This window comes from Strix aluco, chromosome W (genome assembly GCF_031877795.1).
Source record: "Strix aluco isolate bStrAlu1 chromosome W, bStrAlu1.hap1, whole genome shotgun sequence".
In the NCBI taxonomy this organism is placed as follows: domain Eukaryota; kingdom Metazoa; phylum Chordata; class Aves; order Strigiformes; family Strigidae; genus Strix; species Strix aluco.
Genome location: NC_133970.1, coordinates 18,801,314 through 18,824,465, shown reverse-complemented (window position 1 = coordinate 18,824,465; position 23,152 = coordinate 18,801,314). Strand labels below are relative to the sequence as shown.

The window sequence follows — 23,152 nt, the reverse complement described above, 5'->3', positions numbered from 1 at the left end:
CACCACGCAAGTAAATTGGCCAGCATTGTAAATGCTTCTTATCAAACAAATGCAAATAAAACCAGAAAAATTACACCTAACAGATGGCTCTAACACACCTTCTCCTTTTGTCCTTATCTCAGTGTTCTCCAGCCCCACGTTGGAGCACCAAAGTTGTGGTGGTTTAGCCCCTGCCGGGGTCTGAGACCACGCGGCCTCTGCCCCTCCCCCACAAAGGGAGTGAAATACAAAGCCCCGGGGCTGAGATAAGGAAAGGTTTAATACAACAGAGCAACAGCAACACAACAAACAGCAACAATAAGAATAACAGTGATAACAATGAACAGAGCAAAATATCTACCAATACAGCAGTGAGAGGACCAGATGTATAAAACCATGCACCCCGCGCTCCCGCGCCAGGATGTGACGTCCGCATGGTATCTGAATAACCCGGCTAGAGCTCCCCCCCCACTGCTGGGGAAACTTAACCCTATCCTGGCTAAACCAGGACACAGCTGATGCCACTTCCATGGAAACTGGGTGTGTGGGCCACACCTGGGACTTGTTCCCAAACACCATCCTTGCTCTGCCGATGGGCTTCCCCTTGCCAGCCTTACACGCTTGGCATCCTAGCCATCTTCACAAATCAGGCTCTGCATAATGAGCATCTCTGAGGCTTAGGGTGGTATTTGGGTGTCCAAACTGTCCATCTGCCTGTCCATCCATTCATCCATGCATCCATCCATATATTCATCCCTTCCTCCCTCTGCCAACCAATCCATCTATCCATCTATACATCTGCACGTCTTCTTCCCTCAGTCCATGCATCCTTCCCTCCCTGCTGAACCACTGACCGTATATGTATCCTTTCCTTTTTTCCTTGCTCCATGACATATATATGTTTCATGCCCCTATGGCTTCCATGACCTGCTGGGGGGCTGCTTTTACTTCTTTCCTTGGTTCAGGATGTGGTAGAGAAGTAAGCAGGAGCAGCCATGAGAGGTAAGTGAAGACTGTTTTGCTTCACAGTCCTGTGCAACCCGCCTCCTCTGCAAAATGCGGGCTGATCCTGGCAGCCAGGCAGGGAAAGGAGGAGGCTGGGCCTGAGGGCCAGCCCAGATATTTGGCAGGGTTGGTGGCAGCTGAACAGCCCGGACACCACTGCACAACTGTCCACAACCGGTGCCCCACCACAATGGCTTTGGCCCAGGCTATTGCTTTCCCAAACAATCTCTGCACACAGCTGGGCGGCTGGTGCACCCCAGCCCCTACCCAAGAAATGCTCTGGATGGAGACACAGAGACACAGGCCTTTCTGTGCCTCAGTGCTCAGGACCTTCCCTGGTGTGTGGCATTGTCTGCTGGAAATTTTCGGCCTCCAGCAGGACCTGGGCCATGTTCTCCTTCACTTCTCTCCTGCTGGGCTTGGGATGGTCCCTGTCCCATGCCAGGGAGCAGCACCCATCCCTGATCCTCATGGATGCATCCTACAGGCTGCTTCAAGCTGGCACAGCCTCAGCATCCCCAGGCTTGGATCATACCAGTTCCCCCAGTGATCTTATCTTGGCACAGCATCCACTCTGGGGAGGGTGGGATACTGCAGAAAGGCAAGTTTGGAAGTGCCTCTGCTTACTCCAGGCAGGGTGCATCCAGGCAGGGCTCCAGCCTGCATCAGGAAACCTCCTGCTTGTTAACAACTGCGCAAGCCACCAAAGAGCCTGAGCCATGGAGGAAGTGCCCTGGCCCTGCAGTGGGACAGGGAGGTGCCAGTGCTGGGACTGCTTTCATGGTCCCTTCCTGTTTTTCTCCTCCATAGCTTGGAGGCAAAGTTGACTTTGGCATCTGGAGCCCTCTCCTTTATCCCAGGTTGCTGTTCACCCCAGCCCTCCCATCACATCTTCACTGGTCCAGAGGAGAGTCCTGATTGCCCAAGTCCAGTGCCAGGGCATCCTCCTCTCAGGCAGCTGGGCGTGCAGCACCCAGCACTGAGCATCTTTAGTCCCCCAAGCACTGAGCTTGCTGCTTCCTTGGGGTCCCCGCTGACCATCTACAGTCTGTTGGGGCGAGAGGCTGAGCCACTGGGCATCCCAGCAGGGAGCTGTGTTTCAGGCAGGCAGGAATTCATGGCAGTGTGCAGAGATCTCACCTGCTCTTGGTATCTCCAGCTGCCCAATGGGTGGCAAGGTCCCATCTCTAAAGCTTCCATCAAAGAGGAAAGGGGCCACCCTCCAAGGCCAAGGGCAGTAGGACGCAGTGATGAAGAACAGATGTGTGTCTCCTGCCTGCAAGCTGTCCTGATCACACTCCAGTCACCAGAACTGAGTGCCCCCATCACCTGGCCAGCCCAGCTCTGGCTAAGGAAGGGGACAGAGGGCTTGGCACATGGAGACAGCACAGCTCTGGGTCCCCTCTGCCAGGCCTTTCTCATCTACCCATCTGAGCTTGCCTGCACAGCGCAGACACACATTGCCCCGTGGATGTGTGAGGCTCCAGTGGTCTCTGTTCTCTCCAGCCAGCAGCAATCTCCCCTTCTATTTGGAGCACACCTGGACTTTCTGGAGTTTATAAGCAGGCAGGATACGGGGGCCAGAGCCACTGGCTCACACGCTCTCCCATTTTCTGGCCATTGTGCTCCTGCATCTCGAGCAGGCACCAGGTGCCAGGTAACCACTGAGCTCAGTTTGCAAACACTGGAGCTGTGACTATGGGATGGACATCACCCATGTTCAACAGCATCCTATGGACAACCACAGCCCTGATCCCCTCCACAGTGGCGGGGAAGTGGGATCTGGTGGTGATAAGACCAGGTTTCCAAGTGGAAAGCTTGGAAGCTGCCCATGGCATGCTGGGGACTAAGGAGAGACAAGGGTGACCGTGGTACATCAGAAAGGACACTGGCTAGCTGGGATGCTGGGGACCAGAGTCCAGCAGAAGGTGATGGCAGCGTGACACAGCTGGACCTGGCAAAGTCCCTGGGAGAGGGGATGTGGCTGTTGGGACCAGAAATCCAGGCAGGTTCTGGCCCCTTATACCTCCCCAGCTTGGTGACCTGCCTTACTTGGTCCATGGAGAGACCTGCTCCCATCCAGGAATGATGCCATCCCAGTAGCACACTAGAGATGGAGGGCTGAGCCCCATTTCCCCCATCCAGGGTGAATGCACTCACCAAGGGCAGCGAGAGGTTGGAACCCTGCAAAACCAAGCACCAGCACGAGCAGCCCCCATGCACCCACACAGGGCATCCCACTCAAGTTGTTTGAGACATCCTCTTCATGAACAGTTTCTTGTTTATGAACAGTTTGTGACAGGCACCCAGCAAGGGCAGAACCCCAAGCAGGTTATTTCACAGGGGGCTGTGAGCACATTGCAAAGGGCACAGCCTTGCCTCTGTCCTCTCCGACCCAGTCACCAGGAGAACCCTTGCAAGAGGTCCCCCCCTCCAGGCTCCCTCTGCACCCTGGGTTCAAAGGCAGCCCCGGGGCCCAGCCAGGAGTGACATGTCCCCAGCAGGGCAGGCACAGGGCCCCACCCTGTGCCGGGTCTGCTCCCTGTGCCGCTGCTGCCTGACTTTCCATGCAACCCTATCTGGATCTCATTGGACTGCTGGCGCTGAGCACTGGGGCTGAGAGGTGTCAACACATGGAAGCGATTAGAAGGGCTGGGTCGAGGTGTGGGGAGGGGGCCACATACCGAGTGAGGGGGGCTGTCCCTGCCATCGGGCTGGCAAGGGCATGGGAGATGCCCCATGCAGCTGCCTGCATCCTCTTCTAGAGCTCAGCAAGGGCTGGCCCAGGGCAAAGTCTCTCTCAGCCCCCCCCAGGCTCCTGGGGAGGGGTTGCCCTGTCTGGGGACCATCCCTGCTGTGTGTGCATCTCCTGTAAGGACTGTCCCCAAGCTGGCATCTCTCCTCCTGCCCGGCACCACTCACTTCTCCCCTGGCCTAGCACCATGTGCAAGGGGCGGGGGGGGAGGGTCTTGCTGGGCAATGCCAATGCTACCCCCTTTATTGGCATCACTGGTCCCTCCAGCCATGGTGCGGGGGGGAGGGGAAGAGAGACGGGGGTCCTTTCTACCTGCTGGTGCTTGGTGGGGGGTGATGGGCAGGGCTCAGCACCCCGTGCTCACTGATGCCCAGCATCCCGGGGGCCTGGAACCATGGACCCCCTCGACACTGGGCAGTGAAGTGGGGCTGGCTCGGCGCCCTGTCCCCATGTGTTCAGCAGTGCCCTGCGGTGGGGACTGGCCTGTCACCCTGAGTCTGAGGAGCCTCCAGCCAGGTCCTGGCAGGCACAGGCAGCCCAAAGCTCCTGGGAGCAGAGCCTCGGTCCTTAGGGGTCCATCCTGCACCCCCAGGGTTCTGGGGGCTCTGGCAATGTCTATGGCCATGGGGCAACCAGGGAGGTGTGGGCCCTGGGGGGCCAGCAGTGGTGCCAAGTCCCATGCGTGGGCGAGCGGGTGCAGGGAGTGGGGTTCAGCCACGACTCAGTACGGGATCTGAGTGTCTGCTGAGAGAGAAGGCAGGGGGTCAGAGGGGGCACATCCCTGCCTGCCCACTTCCCTGGGGCAGCAGCAGATGAAACCCCTTGCCCTGCGCCCCCCCCTTCACCCTGACTCACTTGGCAGTGCCTTCAAGTGGGTGGCAGCAACCAAGAAGTTGTGAGGTTTTGTCTTGTCCTTGCTGTGTTTCCTCACCCAGAGCAGCGGTGACTGAGGACTCTGAGCAGCCCCCCTGGGCACTGGAACTGCCCGCCACCCTGGCGATCCATCTCTGCATCCCCATCCAGCTGTGCCCAGCTGTGCCTGGCTGCTCCAGCAGGTCAGCTCCAGAGCTACAGCAGGAGCCAGTCATGAGATCAGGCAGGGCTAGGGTGGGGACAGGGACTGACAGCAGAGCCACAGCATGGCAGGGAGAGCCCAGCAATGGCAGGACAAGAGGGGACCCGGGGACAGGGTCAGCTGGGCAGCATCCGGGCACAGGACTCCCAGGGGGTGATACAAGGAAATGATCACCTGCTTTGCAACTTATTTACTTATAGCAACTTATAATGATTTCTGAATATTGCTTAATAATCCTGCTTGCCCTGACTGTTCTGTGGAAGCTTACCAAAGGCTACTGCTACTGTGTTCATCAAAACAAAGCAGTTTTCTGTGGAAACTTACCAAGAACTACTATGTTCGGCACAAATGTTTCTTGTCCTTGGAAAGCAGATGTGTTCTAGCAAGTTTATGGATAGATAGCCATATATGGGCAGTAGAAAATAATAGACTGGTGGTTTTAGATAAGATAGATGTGGTAAACCAGTGGGAACCACTCTTGTTATTCAAGAAATTGTCTAAGAGAATCTGCGTGTGCTCCGAGGAAAAGTACAAGGTGAGAAAGACTGTGAACCTTCCTCCAAAAGACCCCCGAAGACGCCCACCAGGAGGCAATGCGCAGGCGCAAAGATAACATAAACTTCTGACACCAGCCTTTTGAACTAACCCAGCCTTACTTATGCATATGGATATTTGTATTATGTAATCCAATGAATATGTATATCCACACTCGATAAGTTTTTGGTAAAATGTGCTGTGGGTGTGCAAGCTTTGTGGAGAAATCCCCTTGCACCCCAGCGCCATAGTAAACATGCCTGCTTTATAACTCTATTCAAGTTGTAGAGTCTGTTTTCCGCAAGTCAGGGGCAAAGGCATATGGAGGGGTCTCTGCGCTGACCCTGGAGCAGGAGAATCCCCAGAAAGGCGGAAGGCTTTGGGGAGACATTAGTAGCAGCAATGTCTTTGGGGAATACAGAGGAGTCCCATGGATGTGGGCTCCTCAGGAAGACTCCGGGCAGGCTGGACAGTGAGGTGGCTTGTGGGGTGTGCTGGGAAGAGGTGTTGATGTGGGGGGGATCAGTCCTGCCAAGTGGGCAAGGGGAGCACCTTATGGGACTGGCATAAAGTCTGTTTGGGCAAGGACCCCAGAACAGGGTTGGGGGGATATGGGGCACCCCATGCTGGGGGCTCAGGGGTCAGAGTGGGAGATGGGGGCAGGTAGTCATGCAGACACCCCCCCCCAAAACCCAACCTACCAGATGAGGATAGTGATGATGAGAACGGCAGACAGGATAAAGAAGGCAAAGATCCTGAGGGACATCAGGATGGCCATCTTCTCCAGGGAGTCGCTGTGGTCTGGGATAGAGAGACCATCACAGCTGAGGGATACAACAGCCCCCAGCACCCAGAAGGGACCCTGCAGCCAGGGCAGGCTAGTGCAGGGGCGGACCCTGCCCTCCCTGCTCCCACCCTGGAGAGTTGCTGGATCCCAGTACCTCCACTGCACTCTGTGTCCCTGGATGCCCCAGAGAGAGGAAAAGCAGGGACTTGCTGGCTCCACCCAGAGATGGCTCTGGTCAAGCCCCCTGCAGACCCCGAGGGGTTCAGGACCCTATTGCAGGCTCCTGGACGCCTCAACACCCCAGACACACACAGGCATGGGGCAAGAAACCCTTCCCATTACTCTCAGCCACATGTGTGCCCAGGCAGGCAACTGCCTGTGGGCAGTTCCCCCTCCTGCTCTACTCACTGATGGGCTCAGGGTTGGGAGCCCGCAAGGGCTCCTTGGCCAGGGTCTCCAGGCTGGCGTCTGTAGTGGTTTCTTCACTCGGCCCAGTGGCCGTGTCTGGAAGGACAGAGAGGTTGGGAATCACTCACCCAAAAACATGGGCAGCATCCCAGGGACCCACAGAGAGGATCAAGGAAGTATGTTCCTGTGCCTCAGGGGTCCTGTGAGCCCAAGGGTGTCCCCAGGGTTGTAGTGGTGCGCTGGGGAGCCCTGCTCTGCCCCAAGACTGTGGGGGGCCATCCCCAAATGGCAGCAGCACAGCTGCAGCCTGCCATGGGGCTGGGAGCTATTTTGCCCCCTTGCAGCTCTGCCTTCCACCATGGGGCCAGTTTTTGGATGGTGCATGGGACTGGCTTTTTGGGTCAACTTTAAGGGACCCCAGAAGCTGGGGCTTGCTCGGGGTGATATTTGGGGGGGTGGGTGCTGTGAGGAAGGGGATGGAGAGGTTGTCCTGGTTTTGGCCAGGATAGAGTTAACTTTCCGTGGGCTGAGAGGGAGCACAGCTGAAGGGCTGGGTCCTGATCGATCATTGGAGCATTCCATGTCATGTGACATCAAAGCTCAGCATATAGGCCTGCGAGTGCTCTCAAGCATTGTTTGTTTTGTTTTCGGTTGCCGGATCAGCTGGGAAGGCTTCTCTGGTGGGTTGAGATCGCTGCTGGGGATGAGCTCTGTACTGGTTGCGGTTTGGTGAGCCACTACTGCATTTTACCTGTTTTGGACTACTATCATTACTGTTGTTCTTTTGCTAAGTAAATTTTTGTTATTTAACCTACAAATTTCTTTTTTTTTTCTGTCCCTCCCCTATTTCACTGGGGGGGGGGGGGGGGGCAGTAAACAACTGGCCACGTGGCAATTTGCTACTGGCTGAGTTCAAACCACAACAGTTTTTGGCACCCAAAGTGGGGCATGAAATTTGAGATAATGGCAGAACAGGTAACAATGTTGATTTCTTGACTCCTTAAGATTTTTATCACCTAATTTGCGTTATGCATTTCCCATGCTGTTGCTCACAGTACATGAGAGTTGGGTTAAGATCTTGTTTTTGCTGTACTATGTGATGCTTATCTATGACAGGATGCAGTCATCAGTCCTCGGGCTATTTAGAATCGTGTTTGAGGAATTAAGGAATTTCAGATACCTTTGGAATGTTGATATTAACATGGTCGTCTTACTGCTAGGAGCTAGTGTGTTCCTGCATGTGGTTCAGGTTTTGTTAAGGGTTAAGCAACTATTTAAGAGTGCCACCTCAAAACCTACACCAAGATTGGAGAATTATGAGTGGCTGGGAGTGTGGAGTAGCATGGGCAAGTACCTAAAACAGTGGGCACCTCCGGTGTATTGGAACTTCACTCCTGCACAAGTGCAGAATCCTGAAGAATTATCAGAATATTTGGAAAAAGTATGTTGTCACCCGAGTAATTCCAGAGAGGCACAGCTCACTGCAACATGCTGGGGCTTAGCCCATGCTTACTGAGTGCTATTAAACACTGTTCAGCACCCTCAAGAGGAAGAGAAGGGCTGTGGATCTGGTAACCAAGTATCAGAAACTGCAGCCACTACAAGCCTGGGGACAGGCACTGCAGCTGAACCAGAGAACCAACCCATGACACTGTCAGTTGCTCCCATACATAAGAAGAAATACACAAGAAAATCCCCTTGTGGCGTACAGGGTGATGATGAACCAGGCCCATCACAAAAACAAGAGGAAGAGGCAGAGCCAGTAATAGTCACACGGTCCTTATCCCTGAGTGAGTTGAGACATGCGAAAAGATTTCAGCCGCCATCCAGGTGAGCACCTCGTTACCTGGCTGCTCCGATGCTGGGATAGCGGGGCCAGCAGTGTGGAATTAGAGGGCAGGGAAGTGAGGCATCTGGGATCCCTGTCTATGGAAGGGGGCATTGACAAAGCTATTGGAAAGAAGACACAAAATCTCAGTCTCTAGAGGCGACTCCTGTCCAGTGTGAGAGAGAGGTATCCCTTCCAGGAAGATGTTATATGTCATCCAAGTAAGTGGACCACTATGGAGAGAGTCATTCAATACTTGAGGGAGCTAGCTGTGCGGGAGATGGTTTACTATGACCCAGATAATGCACAGCTACGCACAGATCCAGATGAAGTCCGATGCACCCGGCCCATGTGGAGGAAGCTGTGGCATCGCCTGTGTGACTATGGAGAAGACATGAAGAAATGGGATGGAAAACCTACCTACCTCCTAGAAGAGTGGGTATGTGAGTTGGAAGGAGGAACAACTACAAAACGAGGTTCTTTTAGGAGAAATGCTGCTCCGGTTTCCAGTAATCAAGTGCCCAAACAGAGCAGAAAGGTCGACTTTGCTCGTGATCCTATGAGAAGAACTTCTGACTTATATTCACAAGAAGTAAGTGATCAAGATGAGACTGAAATCCATGCACACCACACCAAATCATTTGTTGTCAGTGGGTATTATGACCAACATTAGAGGGGCCCTGCCTCCAGCCAGGTGGAGGACAGGGACAGTAGAGTTTATTGGTCCGTGTGGATTCGATGGCCTGGCACATCTGACCCTCAGCAGTATAAGGCTTTAGTGGACACTGGTGCTCAATGCACCATAATGCTGTCAAATTTTGAAGGAGCAGAACCCATTTGTATTTCAGGAGTGACAGGGGGGTCTCAACAGCTGACTGTCTTGGAGGCCGAGGTGAGCCTAAGTGGAGAAGAGTGGGAAAAACACCCCATTGTGACTGGCCCAGATGCTCCATGTATTCTTGGAATAGATTATCTCAGGAGAGGGTACTTCAAGGACCCAAAAGGGTATTGGTGGCCTTTTGGTATAGCTGCCTTGGAAACAGAAGAAATTAAACAGCTGTCTGTGTTACCTGGTCTCTCAGAGGATCCTTCTGTTGTGGGATTGCTGAGGGGTGAAGAACAACGGGTGCCAACTGCCACTACAACAGTGCACCGACGGCAATATCGCACCAATCAAGACTCTGTAATCCCTATCCGTAAACTGATTCGTCAGCTAGAGAACCAAGGAGTCATCAGCAAGACGCACTCCCCCTTTAACTGCCCCATATGGCCAGTGTGAAAGTCTAATGGAGAGTGGAGATTGACAGTAGATTATCGTGGCCTGAATGAAGTCACGCCACTGCTGAGTGCTGCCATGCAAGACATGCTAGAACTTCAGTATGAGCTAGAGTCGCAGGCAGCCAAGTGGTACGCCACGATTGATATTGCCAATGCATTTTTCTCCATCCCTATGGCAGCAGAATGCAGGCTGCAGTTTGCTTTTACCTGGAGGGGTATCCAGTACACCTGTAATCAACTGCCCCAGGGGTGGAAACACAGCCCTACTATTTGCCATGGACTGATCCAGACTGCGCTGGAACAGGGTGAAGCCCCGGAGCACTTACAGTACATCGATGACATCATTGTATCGGGTAATACAGTGGAAGAAGATTTTGAGAAAGGGGAAAAAAATAATCCAAATCCTTCTGAGGGCCGAGTTTGCCATAAAGCGTCGTAAGGTCAAGGGACCTGCACAAGAGATTCCGTTTTTAGTAGTAAAATGGCAAGATGGACGTAGTCAGATTCCAGTGGAGGTGATTAATAAAATAACAGCTATGTCCCCACCGAGTAACAGAAAGGAAACGTGTCACAGTAGAGACAGACACGACAAACATCAGGTTGTGCAAAATGGCTACTTTATTGTTCTAACAAGCCTTTTTATATCCTTCTTCAAAGTATGTGTTCATACAGGATCGGTTTACTTAGTAACTAACAGTTCATGATTGGATAATAGTTTCCCTGCTGAGTTGTCAGGACAGTTCCTCTTATCTTTGTCTTTCAGTTCCTTAATCTTGTTTACATGGCTCTTCTCGGGACTTTCCGGCCTCTCATGGATACGCTGGAATTTCGTCAAGGCTAAATTCTTCTTCAATCAGGCTGGTGGCTGACCCGCTGCCTCCCCCGACAGAAACGGAAGCTTTCTTAGGTGTTGTGGGTTTCTGGAGACTGCACATTACAAATTACAGTAAGATTTTATGCCCTCTCTATTAAGTGACCCGGAAAAAGAATGATTTTAAATAGGGCCCAGAGCAACGACAAGCATTTGAACAAATTAAACAGGAGATAGTCCATGCAGTAGCTCTTGGGCCAGTTCGTACAGGACAAGATGTTAAAAAAGTGCTCTACACTGCAGCCGGGAAGAATGGCCCTACCTGGAGTCTCTGGCAGAGAACACCAGGGGAGACTTGGGGTCAACCCCTGGGGTTTTGGAGTCGGGGATACAGAGGATACGAGGCCCGCTATACTCCAACCAAAAAGGAGATATTGGCAGCATACGAAGGGCTCTGAGGTGCTTCAGAGGTGATTGGGACTGAAGCACAGCTCCTCCTGGCACCCCGACTGCCATTGCTGAGCTGGATGTTCAAAGGGAGGGTCCCCTCTACACACCATGCAACTGATGCCATGTGGAGTAAATGGGTTGCATTAATCACACAACGGGCTCAAATAGGGAGCCCCAGCTGTCCAGGAATACTGGAAGTGATTATGAATTGGCTAGAAGGCAAAAATTTTGCAATGACACCAGAGGAAGAGGTAACATGTGCTCAGGAGGCCCCACCTTATAATAAACTACTGGATAACAAGAAGCGATATGCCCTGTTTACCGACGGGTCCTGTTGCATTCTGGGGAAACATCGAAGGTGGAAAGCAGCTGTCGGGAGCCCCACATGATGGGTTGCTGAAGCTGCTGAAGGACAAGGTGGATCAAGTCAGTTTGAAGAGGTGAAAGCCATCCAGCTGGCCTTGGATATTGCTGAGCGAGAAAAGTGGCCAGTGCTCTACCTTTATACTGACTCATGGATGGTGGCAAATGCTCTGTGGGGGTGGTTACAGCAGTGGAAACGGAGCAACTGGCAGTGCAGAGGCACACCCATCTGGGCTGCTGAATTATGGCAAGATATTGCTGCTCGGGTAGAGAATCTGGTTGTGAAAGTACGCCATGTAGACGCTCACATACCCAAGAGCCGGGCCACTGAAGAACATTAGAATAACCAACAGGCGGATCAGGCTGCTAAGATTAAAGTGGCTGAAGTAGATCTGGACTGGAAACATAAGGGTGAACACCTTATGGCTCGCTGGGCCCATGACTCCTCAGGCCATCAGGGAAGAGATGCAACATATAGATGGGCTTGTGACCAAGGGGTGGACTTAACCATGGATGCTATTGCACAGGTTATCCATGAATGTGAAATGTGTGCTGCAATCAAGGAAGCCAAATGGTTAAAGCCCATTTGGTATGGAGGACGATGGTTAAAATATAAATATGGGGAGGCCTGGCAGATTGATTATATCACGCTCCCATGAACTCGGCATGTCAAACACTATGTGCTTACAATGGTGGAAGCAGCCACCAGATGGTTGGAAACTTAGGCCGTGCCCCATGACACTGCCCAGAACACAATTTTAGGCCTCGAGAAGAAAGTCTTATGGCGGCATGGCACGCCAGAAAGAACTGAGTCAGATAATGGGACACACTTCCCAAACAACCTCATAGACGCCTGGGCCAAAGAACATGGCATTGAGTGGATATATCACATTCCCTACCATGCACCAGCCTCTGGGAAAATTGAGCAATACAATGGTTTCTAAAAACTACACTGAGAGCAATGGGTGGTGGAACATTCAAACACTGGGACGTGCATTTAGCAAAAGCCACCTGGTTAGTCAATACCAGAGGATCTGCCAAGCAAGCTGGCCCTGCTCAATCAAACCTCTTACATACTGTAGATGGGGATAAAGTCCCCGTAGTGCACATGAAAAATATACTGGGGAAGACCGTCTGGTTTACTCCTGCATTGGGTAAAGGTAAACCCATGCGTGGGATTACTTTTGCCCAAGGACCTGGGTGTACTTGGTGGGTAATGCAGGATAACACAGAAGTCTGATGTGTGCCTCAAGGAGATTTAATTTTGGGTTAAAATAGCCAATGAATTGAACTGTCAAATAGCCCTATTATTGTAATTGGTGCCTCACAACATCCTCCTGCCACATCCAAAGCCTTCTGCTCCACTGACTGAGCCAACTCCACCTTAAAGACTCTCATGACAGATGGAACCCCAAGTTATGGACTAAATGAACTCAGTAGACATTTTGGAAGGATGGCCCATAGACTGAGGGAATGATATCTGTGAAACCTGGAAAAAAAAAAAAAAAAAGGGGTGGTGATTCCTTAAAATGTATTTGGAACCTGAGCATGACGTCAATGGTATGGAATAAGGGGTGGAGAGTGTCCTGGTTTTGGCCAGGATAAAGTTAACTTTCCATGGGCTGAGAGGGAGCACAGCTGAAGGGCTGGGTCCTGATCGATCATTGGAGTATTCCATGTCATGTGACGTCAAAGCTCAGCATATAGGTGGGCGCGTGCTCTTTCACATGTTGTTTGTTTGTTTTGTTTTCAGTTTCTGGATCGGCTGGTTGGGCTTCTCTCGTGGGTCGAGATCGCTGCTGGGGATGGGCTCTGTACTCGTCGCCGTTCAGTGAGCCACTTGTTGTTCTTTTGCTAAGTCAATTTTTGTTATTTAACCTACAAATTTCTTTTTTTTTCTGTCCCTCCCCTATTTCACTGGGGGGCGGGGGGGGGGGGGAGTAAACAACTGGCCACATGGCAATTTGCTACTGGCTGAGTTCAAACCACAACAGAGGTGCAGACCGGAGTGCTGGAGGGGCTTTGGGGAGGGATGGTGCAAACCAGTAGGGATGCTGGGGACTGCAGCCTGAGCTCCCCCTTCCCGACACCTCTGACCAGCATCGCCTGGGCCTTGGTGCTCCACTCGCTCCAGTTTCCTGCATCCAGGAAATCCTTGGCACTGTCTTAGACCACGTGCTCCAGCCCAGCGAAGGCATCTGTGATCACCTTAGAGAGATTCACCATCTCCACCTGCACTGTGCAGAGGGGAGCTGTGGGGCAGGAGGATGAACCCCTCGCTGTCCTCCCCTGGTCCCACGCCCACCCTGCTCCCATGCCAGCTTTGCCTTCCTTTGCTCACCGCTTCCCATGAACCAGGAATGGTGGACAACAGGCCGGTACTGGAGTTGAAACCAGAGCTGGAAGTAGAGGTCCTTCCTCTACTTCCAACTCACATACTTCCAGCTCACATGGAGCCATTGCGGGGCCATGGGGATGGGCTCCACCACCAAGCTCTCCGGAGGGTCTGGCTTAACTGTGCAGGAGAGGACAGGGAGCCCCTGTTACACCGGACCACCACGTAGAGGGGTGCTGGGCTCTCTGTCGCCACCTGGGGCTGGATGCCTGGGAAATGAATCGGCAGGGGAATGGATGGATGGGGACTCACTGATGGCCTGCATGGTGACGTCAAGGAGGTGGAAGCTGGAGTCCAGCGTGTTCACCTCGGTGATGTTCAGGCAGTAGAAGCTCTAGAGCTCTGACTCATGGATGGTGCAGGTGCTGGGGCAGGCTGTATCCTGCAGGCACAGCCCCATATGCCCATTCTTGTTCCTGCAGATGGGGAAGCAGGGTGGTGACATGTGCCCCCCACCATCCATGCATAGTTTCCTGGTGCTGCCAAGGAAGTGCCATGCAGGGAGCCCCCTGTGCCAAGAGCCTGGTGGAGGAGGCAGCCCCTGTTACAGTTCGGGCAGGGTCTGGGCATCTGCCCTCATCCCCATCAGAGCCCAGTATGTCCCTCTGAGCATGACTGAAGGGACCCTCATCCCATCCCAGCCCCACAGTCCCTGCTCCCAGACCCCCAAGCTTGGAGAGCTGGTTCCCCCATGGGGACACCCAGCCCTCACCTCAGGGACCCTGCTGAGGACAGTGGTAGAGCCTTTGGGATGGGGGCCAGTCCCCAGGGCACAGAAGTGGAGTGGGAGCCAGTCCTACCTCTGCTTCTCTTCGCCTGTCAGCGATTTCTTCCTGCCATGGAGAGAGATGGAAAAGCAGATGGTGAGGATGGGGGATGGCATGAAGCCAACCTCACTGAGACCCAGAGGAGGGACAGGGGTCTCCACCCAGGTCCTCGGGGGCTGCGCCACTGCACCCCACTCCCACATTGATGCACACAGGTGACATGGCACAGGGTCTGCAGCTAAAACCATGCCCAGCCCCACCAGTGAGGAGCCTGGCAGCAGGAGCCAGGGGCTGGGGGTCCCAGGGAATGAGACAGCAGGGTGCCCAGAAGGGTCCTCCACAGAGGACACCCCTCACCCGCCTAGAGCTTCATTGCTCAGCAGCAGCAAAGACACGGGGACATTGATAAAAGCAGCTCCCCAGCAGCTGGCTTCACATTCAATCTACAGCCCCCAAACATCCCTGCTTCCTACTGCCAGCTCCCTGCTGAGCCCCCAGCCCCCCACTCCTGCAGCTTTCATCAGGGCTGTGCCTTATGGGCTCCATCTGACTTGCAAGCAGCCTGCTAATTATTTAGTCTGCCAGGATAATTAGAAGCAGCGATTGCTTCCCGGGCTCCTTTCATCCTGAAGCATGCCGAAGTGCTTGGCGGCTTGCAGATGACCTGCTTCTCTTTTATAGCACCTCAGGTTCTGGCACTGATGTCAGCAGGGAGGAAGCCTGCCTGTGCCAGCCCCCCAACACTGCTGGGGAGCCCCCCTTGGAGCAAACAAATCCTCAGTGCCCCACTTGCCCCAAATTGCAACTTGCTCCAGGGCGCAGCGTGGTCCTTGGGGCAGGAGGTGAACCCAGGGTGTAGGTTGGATGGACAGCAGGATTTGGGGGTTATCCTTGGCTGGGACCTGTGGGAGAGAGGCAAGTCGACATTGGCCTGTGAGCCCTGCGCAGCCATGGGAGAGAGGCAAGTTGACATCGGCCTGTCAGCTCTGTGCAGCCCCTGAGAAGCAGCAAGGCTTTGATGAGAAACAGGCCTTGGGAGTGTCACGGTCCACTCGGTGGACTCGTGATGGTTTGTTTGCTACGATCTCAAAAGTGCAAAATTAAGGTGACCAACACCAAAGGGGATAGCAGTAGTCAAACAGTGAAACTTTATTGTGTTGCCTGTGAAGCGACACGTGATAGAGATGGATGAAAGAAAGGAGAAAAGTAAAGTTAAGTTTAGAGAGAGGAGGGAGAGAGGTTATAGCTACTACCGCTGATCTCACGACGTCCTAACAGTCCCGGGTCCAGCTGATGCTGCGTCGTCGATCGTCGTGGTCCTTGGTGGGGAAGCTTCCAGTTTTCGTTGTCCAGAAGTCATCTTTTATGCTTAGTAACACACCTTGCTCCACCTCTGCCTCAGGGGTCTCCGCCCTTCTCAGAATTCAATTATCATATCTCCGCCCTTCTCGAGCAAGGCCATCACGCATGCGCAGGGGGGAGTGTCCGAGGTGTGGTCAGTCTCGGAGGCAGGTAACCTTCAACCAGGAGGTGTGTTTTGGTATTATAATGAAGCAAAGTTCGTCTAGGGTTCATGATTTCTTCATCGATGTTATGGCAACAGTCGCGATCCATCTTTTTTGACAGTGGCTATGCAATTATCACTAACAGCTCCGGCTAGGCCCAGGTACCGAACAATAGCACAGCACTCTTTGTGCTACACGGCTCAGGCACCAAAGAACAGCACTGCACTGCCTGCACCACACGGGTCAGTACTCAGGAGAACAGCACAGCACTGGCTGTGCCACACAGTTCTGCATTCAGAAGCCTTTGCACCACATTCCACTCCAGGGATCGGCAACTGCGCTCCAAACAGGCCGTTGTCGGGTACCTCACTGTCCATGTCCCTGATGACAATGTTGAGACAATGCTGATCTTCTGACCGACTCTTACAGGGAGAAAGATAAGAAACTGCTGAGTTGTGCCAAGGTGGTAGGGAAAAACAACGGACAGCTGCAACACTGAACTGTGAGAAGCTACCGCTGCGTGAACAACATGTGAACAAGAAAGTGATTGGTCTGCACAGCGCGTGTTAGAGTGGTCTTATGCTGACAGGAGAAAAGGTAGATAGCTGTCTAATTGCTGATTTGCTAATTATGAAGTAAGAGCTTTAATGAGAGCATAAGTATGTACTACTGTAAGAAGAGGAAAAAAAGAATAAAGAAAAAAGATGGCCCCTGCCCTGCAGAAAGAAAGAAGAACACTCTGACTCGTTATTTTGGCTGCTACAGGGACCCAGGCCTCACCCCATAAACCCCCCAGCCCTGGGATACATCACCTGTAGGTGGTGATGTATCTGGTGGGGAGGAAGGTCTCCAGGCTGGACATCCAGAAGCAGAAGTTCTCGTAGTTGGACGTTCTGCAGGACCCAAAGGGGACCCCCTGCAGGTCTGGGGTCCAGGGGAGACAACGGTCAGCAAGGGGTCACCTGTCCCGCAGCCCAGCCAGCACACAGGGATCTATATGTCACTGCAAAGTCCCCTCTTGGCAAGCCCCTGCCAGGGGTACGGGCAGTGCCAAACCCCCCTGGCTGCCATTGCTGGCTTGTCCCACTGGGGCTGAGCACCCCCTGCACCCCAGCCCATGGACACGCTACTCATGCCCCAGCCGCAGAGACACGGTGTGCAGGAGGCCACCATCCTCGCTGTGGCAGCTGTAGGCCCCTGCAGGGGCCAAGCTGGTGCATGGCAGCACCAGCCCTCCCTGCTGAATGGCTGAGACCTCTGGAAGCGCTGTGGCACCTGCCTGTCTCCATTGCACTAGCGAACTGGGGAGTAGAGATTGGGCAGGCAGCATTAGAGGACAGAGGCAGCGGGGCCACCCCAGCCACACGTGGGGTCATGCAAGCCGGGGGAGAGGGGACAGGGCAGTGCACTGATGCTGAGAGAAGGGGCTCAGCTGGGGACAGAGACAGTGAGTTTGCTCCCATCCCACTTTTTTGGAGCTCACCCTGTAAACCATACTATTGGATAAATCCCCCAGTGTGCATGGAAAACACCTACCCAGAGTGGGCACCAGTGCACAACAAGGTCACATCTGTCCCCACCTGGCTGTACTGCACACCTGGAGGGACACACACACACACCCCCAGATGGGTGTCAGCACCTTGTGCCACCCCATGCCAGGGCTGGGTGTCAAGGTGAGCAGCTTGTGGCTATATGCCCCTGGAGAGCTGGGTGCTAGCTGCAGGGTCTTGCTTCACACAGGTGCCACCATGGGTGACTGGTCCTAGTTGGGGCTGGCAATGGGCAGCTGCAGGGCAGGGCTGACCAGAGGACCCCAGAACTGTTGGCAGTGCCTGGGGGGACCTCCTCACTCCTCATCCACCCTGGGCACTGCTGGGGTGATGCTCCCCAAGGTCAAGGGGAGAGGCCCACTTGCTGTCCCCAGCTCCTCTAGTGCCTTGGAGACCTCAAAAAGGGCTACTTTCCTCTGCACCCTTTCAGTGGGGTGCTCAGCACTCATGGGCCCCCATGCCTGCTGGGCTGAGCTGAGCCGGCACACACACATGCATGCTTGCACCCACTGCAACCCCAGCACTCGCTACTGGAATTACCCCAACTAAACCAGTAAAACCAGTCACAGCCTTTCCCTGTGAGGCCTGGTGCAGTCCAATAACCCCCTTGTAGCATAAATGTGGGGCTAAACCCCAAGCAGCCTGTGTGTGGGGCTTCATCCAGTACAGTCCCAGTGTGGGGTTTGCCCAGTGCAGCACAAACATGGGATTAAACCCAGCTCAGCCCAGGAGTAGGATTAAATCCAGCACACTCCAAATTTGAGGTTAAATCCAGTGCAGTCCAAATGTGGGGTTAAACCCAGCTCAGCCCAAACATAGGGTTAACCCCAGCACTACCCAGGGAACTGGTTCATCTCCACAGCCAGGCCAAGGCAAATCCCCATCCAACCCAGACAAACCACCCTCCCCATCCCCTGGCGATGCCCTGCTGACCACAGCCCCACCAGTGTCCAAACCTGAGCGCAAACACCCCCCATACCCTGAGGGTCACCTCTCTCCTCCACAGGGCTGGCGGCCGCTATAGTGGGACCCAGTGCTGAGGGGCCAGGGAGCCACCCCATGTCTTGGCATGGTGGCAGGGCAGGCTTTTCTCTTACTCTGGCTGGGAAACTCCCACCCCAACACCCCAAACACTGGCAGCATTGCATTTGGAGGGGGGGGAAGAGAAGGGGTCTCCCCATCCCCATGCTTCTCCCTCTGAAGCCACACACTGGAGAAATATCTAAAAATAATCTCCCGGCTGTAAAGAAACCCACCAACACTGCAGCTGGAGTCCCCACTGTCCTCTGCATAGGGTTGTGGGATGTGTACAGGCATGGCAGAGCCTATGCTGGATTCAGGGACACGGGTGGGACCCACCGGCAGGGAGTTGGGCCACCCTGTTGATTAGAGTAGGGCAGGAAAGACTTTTCCTGTCACAGGAACATTTGGGATTTGGGATATTTTTTTGCTCCCGGGCTCAGCCCAGCCTGACAGAGGTTTCGGTGAACCCACAGCTCCCGGAAGGATGGTACAGCCAGGCACCAGCCTGCACCCTAGCATTTCACCCCCCCAAAATAAACAGCTCACCATACCGTGGCACAAATGCTCCACCAGCTAGCAAGTTGCTGTCACTCCTTTTGCAAAACAAAATCCTTTTTGGGGCAGAGAGGGATTTCAGTGTCATTAAGGGCCACTGGGGCAGTCAAATAAAGCCACCACCAAAGGGTGGCCCATTAACTCTTTGCAGCCCACCAGTGGTGTCCCTGAATGGGGGAAGGATGGCAGTTGCAGACCCCCAGCAATGTGCAATGTGGGGACGCTGGTGCCAGGCTCTGGCACCCAGTGGGGCAACTGTGGCTTTTCTTCTCCAAGCTTGGAGGCAGCCCGGGGGATGCAGCACTGTATGAGGCACATGGTGGGGCTGGAGGCTAGGAAAACACCTTCCTGAGGCAGCATCCGTGCCTCCCACCTTGCACCAGGTCAATCGGATGGCAGCCTCCAAGCCAAAAGGAGAGGTGGACAAGTGGCAAGAAGCAAACAAAAGCTGGGGCAGAAGCCCACTGCTGAGGCTGGGGGCTACAGCGCAGGGCCAGGGGATGGGGGCTGTGCCCTGCCTGAGTTGAGAAGGTTGGAAAAACACCATCTGGCTTGTTTTCTGCTGAGGGAAAAAAAAAAAAAAAAAAAAAGTTCTGAAAGATTAAGTGCAAGCATATCTGGGTGGGGGGGAAAGCAGGGCAACACGGTGAGCATGCTGACACATCTCCTTCCACGATGCTGGAGAGATGCCCCAGTCTTGCTCGGAGCCAGCTCTGTTTACAGGCTCCTATTGTCTCTTTATTTCCTTTTGGGGTTCCCCCCCCCACCACCAATGTTATAGCTCAAAGAAAACAAAAGCAAGCAGCCTCTCACCCAATATATTTCAGTCATTCCAAACTTTCTCCAGAGGGAGGCTGCCTGTGGAATTTTCCTTGTCCAAAAGAATTTTTAAATGTTCCCATTGCAGTCTGCTCTGACTGGAGGACAAGGCAGCTCCGAAATCCTTCGCAAAACACTTGAGCTGCCCTCTGCACAGCCCCAGCTCTGGCCAGAGGCACACAGGTCCCTTCGCCAGGACCAGCAGGCACCACACCCCAAAAACTCCCCCATGCATGGGGAAACCCTCTAGCCTGGCACACTTGCCAGAGGGGGATGGAGGCATGTCCCAGCCTGTACAACCCCCCCAGCCCAGCCCATCACCTGAAGGGAGCCAGCAGGTCCTGGTGAGGCTGGATCCTGCTTTTTATATTTTAAACTGCCACTACAGTTACTATTGCCCTGAGACAGCAATGCTGGTGTGAAGGGCTTGGGTGCACCAGGGGGGCAGCAGGGCAAGCCCACGCACAGCAGCATACCCTTTGTAGGCCTCTCCACTCTGCCAGCCGGCGGGGATAGAGGGCAAAGCAGCTGCTCCTTCCCCTTTTTCCTTTGGTGCATCTCCAGTGTCAGCTTTTCAACAAGGCTTGGCATCCCTTGTTTTCACTTTAGGAGGTGGGGCAAACCAGAAGATGCCCAAACAACCTTCTTTCCACCATCAGGATTTCGTTAGATGAAGGAGCCCTAAACTTTTCCACCTCTCCCTATAAGGCAATCTCTGGAGGTCCGTAACCATTTTTATTAGGCTGTTTCTATTTAGGCCATCTCCATATTGAGAGGAGGGAATCAGAGTCAAGCAGCCTCTGGGGAGCACCGGGTTGATTTCCAGAACGCTTTGAGCATCCTCCCCTCTCCCCACAGCCCAAACCCCAGGACCTCTGAAATGAAGAAATTAACTCAACAGTCAGAATCCAATAGAACTGTTAAGCAGGTATTCTTTATTAGCAGCGCTGGGGTCACCCTGGGGATTCTCCACCATAAGGGCTCCCAAGAACTAGCAAGGGACATCAGTTTACATACACACAAATCATACATATTCATTAGATTTCCTGGAAAGGGGTGTTTTATGATAATGAGTTCCCGGAATTCATTTACATAGTCCGAGCATGTGTAGTAAAAATAGAGTGAGGGTCTTTGGTGGTCGAGGGAAGAAGTAGTACGTGGTCTTCTTCGCGGTGTCCGCTCTTTCCAGAGCATGCGCTGTGAAGTAAAGTCCAGGTGTCTTCTTCCTAAATCGGCAAGATCACCCTCCCTGGATGGTATCTCTGTGTCCTTTTGTTCAAGTTCCCCTTATCTTAGTTTGCCCAAGTGCCCATTGAAGGCTGCTATCAGTGAGTTATATAGGGAGCGTTTTACTTTTGTCTAGACAAAGAGGCCTAGGGAAAACAGTTGAGGAGTCCTTGGGAAACAAACACAGGCAAAACTTTCATGCATCACAATTTAGTCTTAATCAGAAATTCATTGGTTTGAGCCCTTTCATCTGCACCATTTTCCTAATCCCTCAGTCGATGCTCAGTCCTTACCTGTGGTCCCCCCAGCCATCACCACCCACACAGGTCAGCCCCACGTCTGACCACACCAGCCCCCACCCGAGGTACCTCCAGACTGTTTGTCCTCTCCAAAAGCATCTTCAGGAAATGTGTACAAGCAGGGCACCAGCTGATGTGACCTTCCCTTGGCCAGACCCTCCCAGAAAACCCTTCCAAAATCCCTTGTAGGCTTTTTCAGCAAGGACTGATCCCCGCTGGAACAAGCCCAGGCTCCACTGGTCAGATGTGACCACAGTACACAGTCCCACTAGGACAGAGGTGAGTCAGGTCTTGACAATCAGTTGGACTTCTTGTCCCTCTTCTCCCATATGTCCCCCACCCCAAACACCAGAGGAGGAGATGTTTGCCAGGTTTTATTTTCCTTGTCCCAGACTCATGCCACTGGAGACAAGGCAGAGTTGCACCTTTCAGGCCAGCCCACTCATCCACCCTCCCTCCGCTTGTACCAGAGAGCCCGGTGCATGCTCCAGGGGCTGTGGGTGCTGTGACCATCCAAAGGAGCCTGAAGCTCACCCCGTCCCACCCCTGTGCCAGGGTGAGTCAGAGACCTGGGAAACAGTCAGACTTGAGAGATAATTCCCATTAACAGGCTGATCCCTGACACTGCAAATCTGCTTCTCATTTCCAGAGGAATTTTTCTTTTTCCATGGAAATGGTCCATGGGAATCTGGCTGTTGGAGAAGATGACCCAACCACAACTGCAAGGCACCTGCACCTTTCCCCAGCTTCACAGCCTGGACAGGAGGAGAAAACCATCACCAGGAGGTATGGAGAGATTTCCCAGTAGGAACTTGGGTTGCAAGGTCACTACATCCCCGGCTGGAGAGATTTGGTGATTTTCACACATGCAATGCTGTCATAACCTGTTGTGGTTTGAATTTGGCCGGTAGCCAATCACCATGCAGCCAGCTACTTACTTACCCCCTGTCACGGTCCACTCGGTGGACTCATGATGGTTCAATTGCTACGATCTCAAAAGTGCAAAATTAAGGCGACCAACACCAAAGGGGATTGCATCAATCAAACAGTGAAAATTTATTGTGTTGCCTGTGAAGTGGCACGCGATAGTTAGAGATGGGTGAAAGAAAGGGGAAAAGTAAAGTTAAGTTTAGAGAGAAGAGAAGGAGAGGTTATAGCTACCACCGCTGATCTCAAGATGTCCTAACGGTCCCGGGTCCAGCCAGCATTCCGTCGTCAGTTGTTGTGATTCTTGGTGGGGAAGCGTCGAATTTTCATTGCTCAGAAGTCATCTTTTATGCTTAGTGACACACCTTGCTCCTCCTCTGCCTCAGGGATCTCTGTCCTTCTCGAGTGAGGCTACTGCGCATGCACGAGGAGGAGTGTCCGAGGCATGGTCAGTCTTAGAGGTGGGTAGCCTTCAACCAGCAGGTGTATTTTGGTATTATAATGAAGCAAAGTTCGTCTAAAGTTCATGATGTTATGGCAACAGTTGCGATCCATCTTTTTTGACAGTAGCTATGCAGTCATCTCTGACGGCTCCAGTTAGGCTCAGGTACTGAACAATAGTACAGCACTCTTTGTACCACACAGCTCAGGTACAAAAAATAGCACTGTACTCTTTGTACCACATGGTCCAGTATTCCGAAGAATAGCACAGCACTCATTGTACCACACAGTTCTGTATTCAAGAGCCCTTGCACCGCATTCCACTCTTGGGATTGGCAACTGTGTTCCAAACAGGCCATTGTTGGGTACCA

The 23,152-nt window shown here is 53.2% G+C and overlaps 1 pseudogene; it reads right to left on the bottom strand.

The window, feature by feature from the left end:
• Window positions 1-4,460: 4,460 nt before the first annotated feature.
• On the bottom strand, window positions 4,461-20,170 carry LOC141917597 (interleukin-11 receptor subunit alpha-like; annotated as a pseudogene).
• Window positions 20,171-23,152: the final 2,982 nt, after the last annotated feature.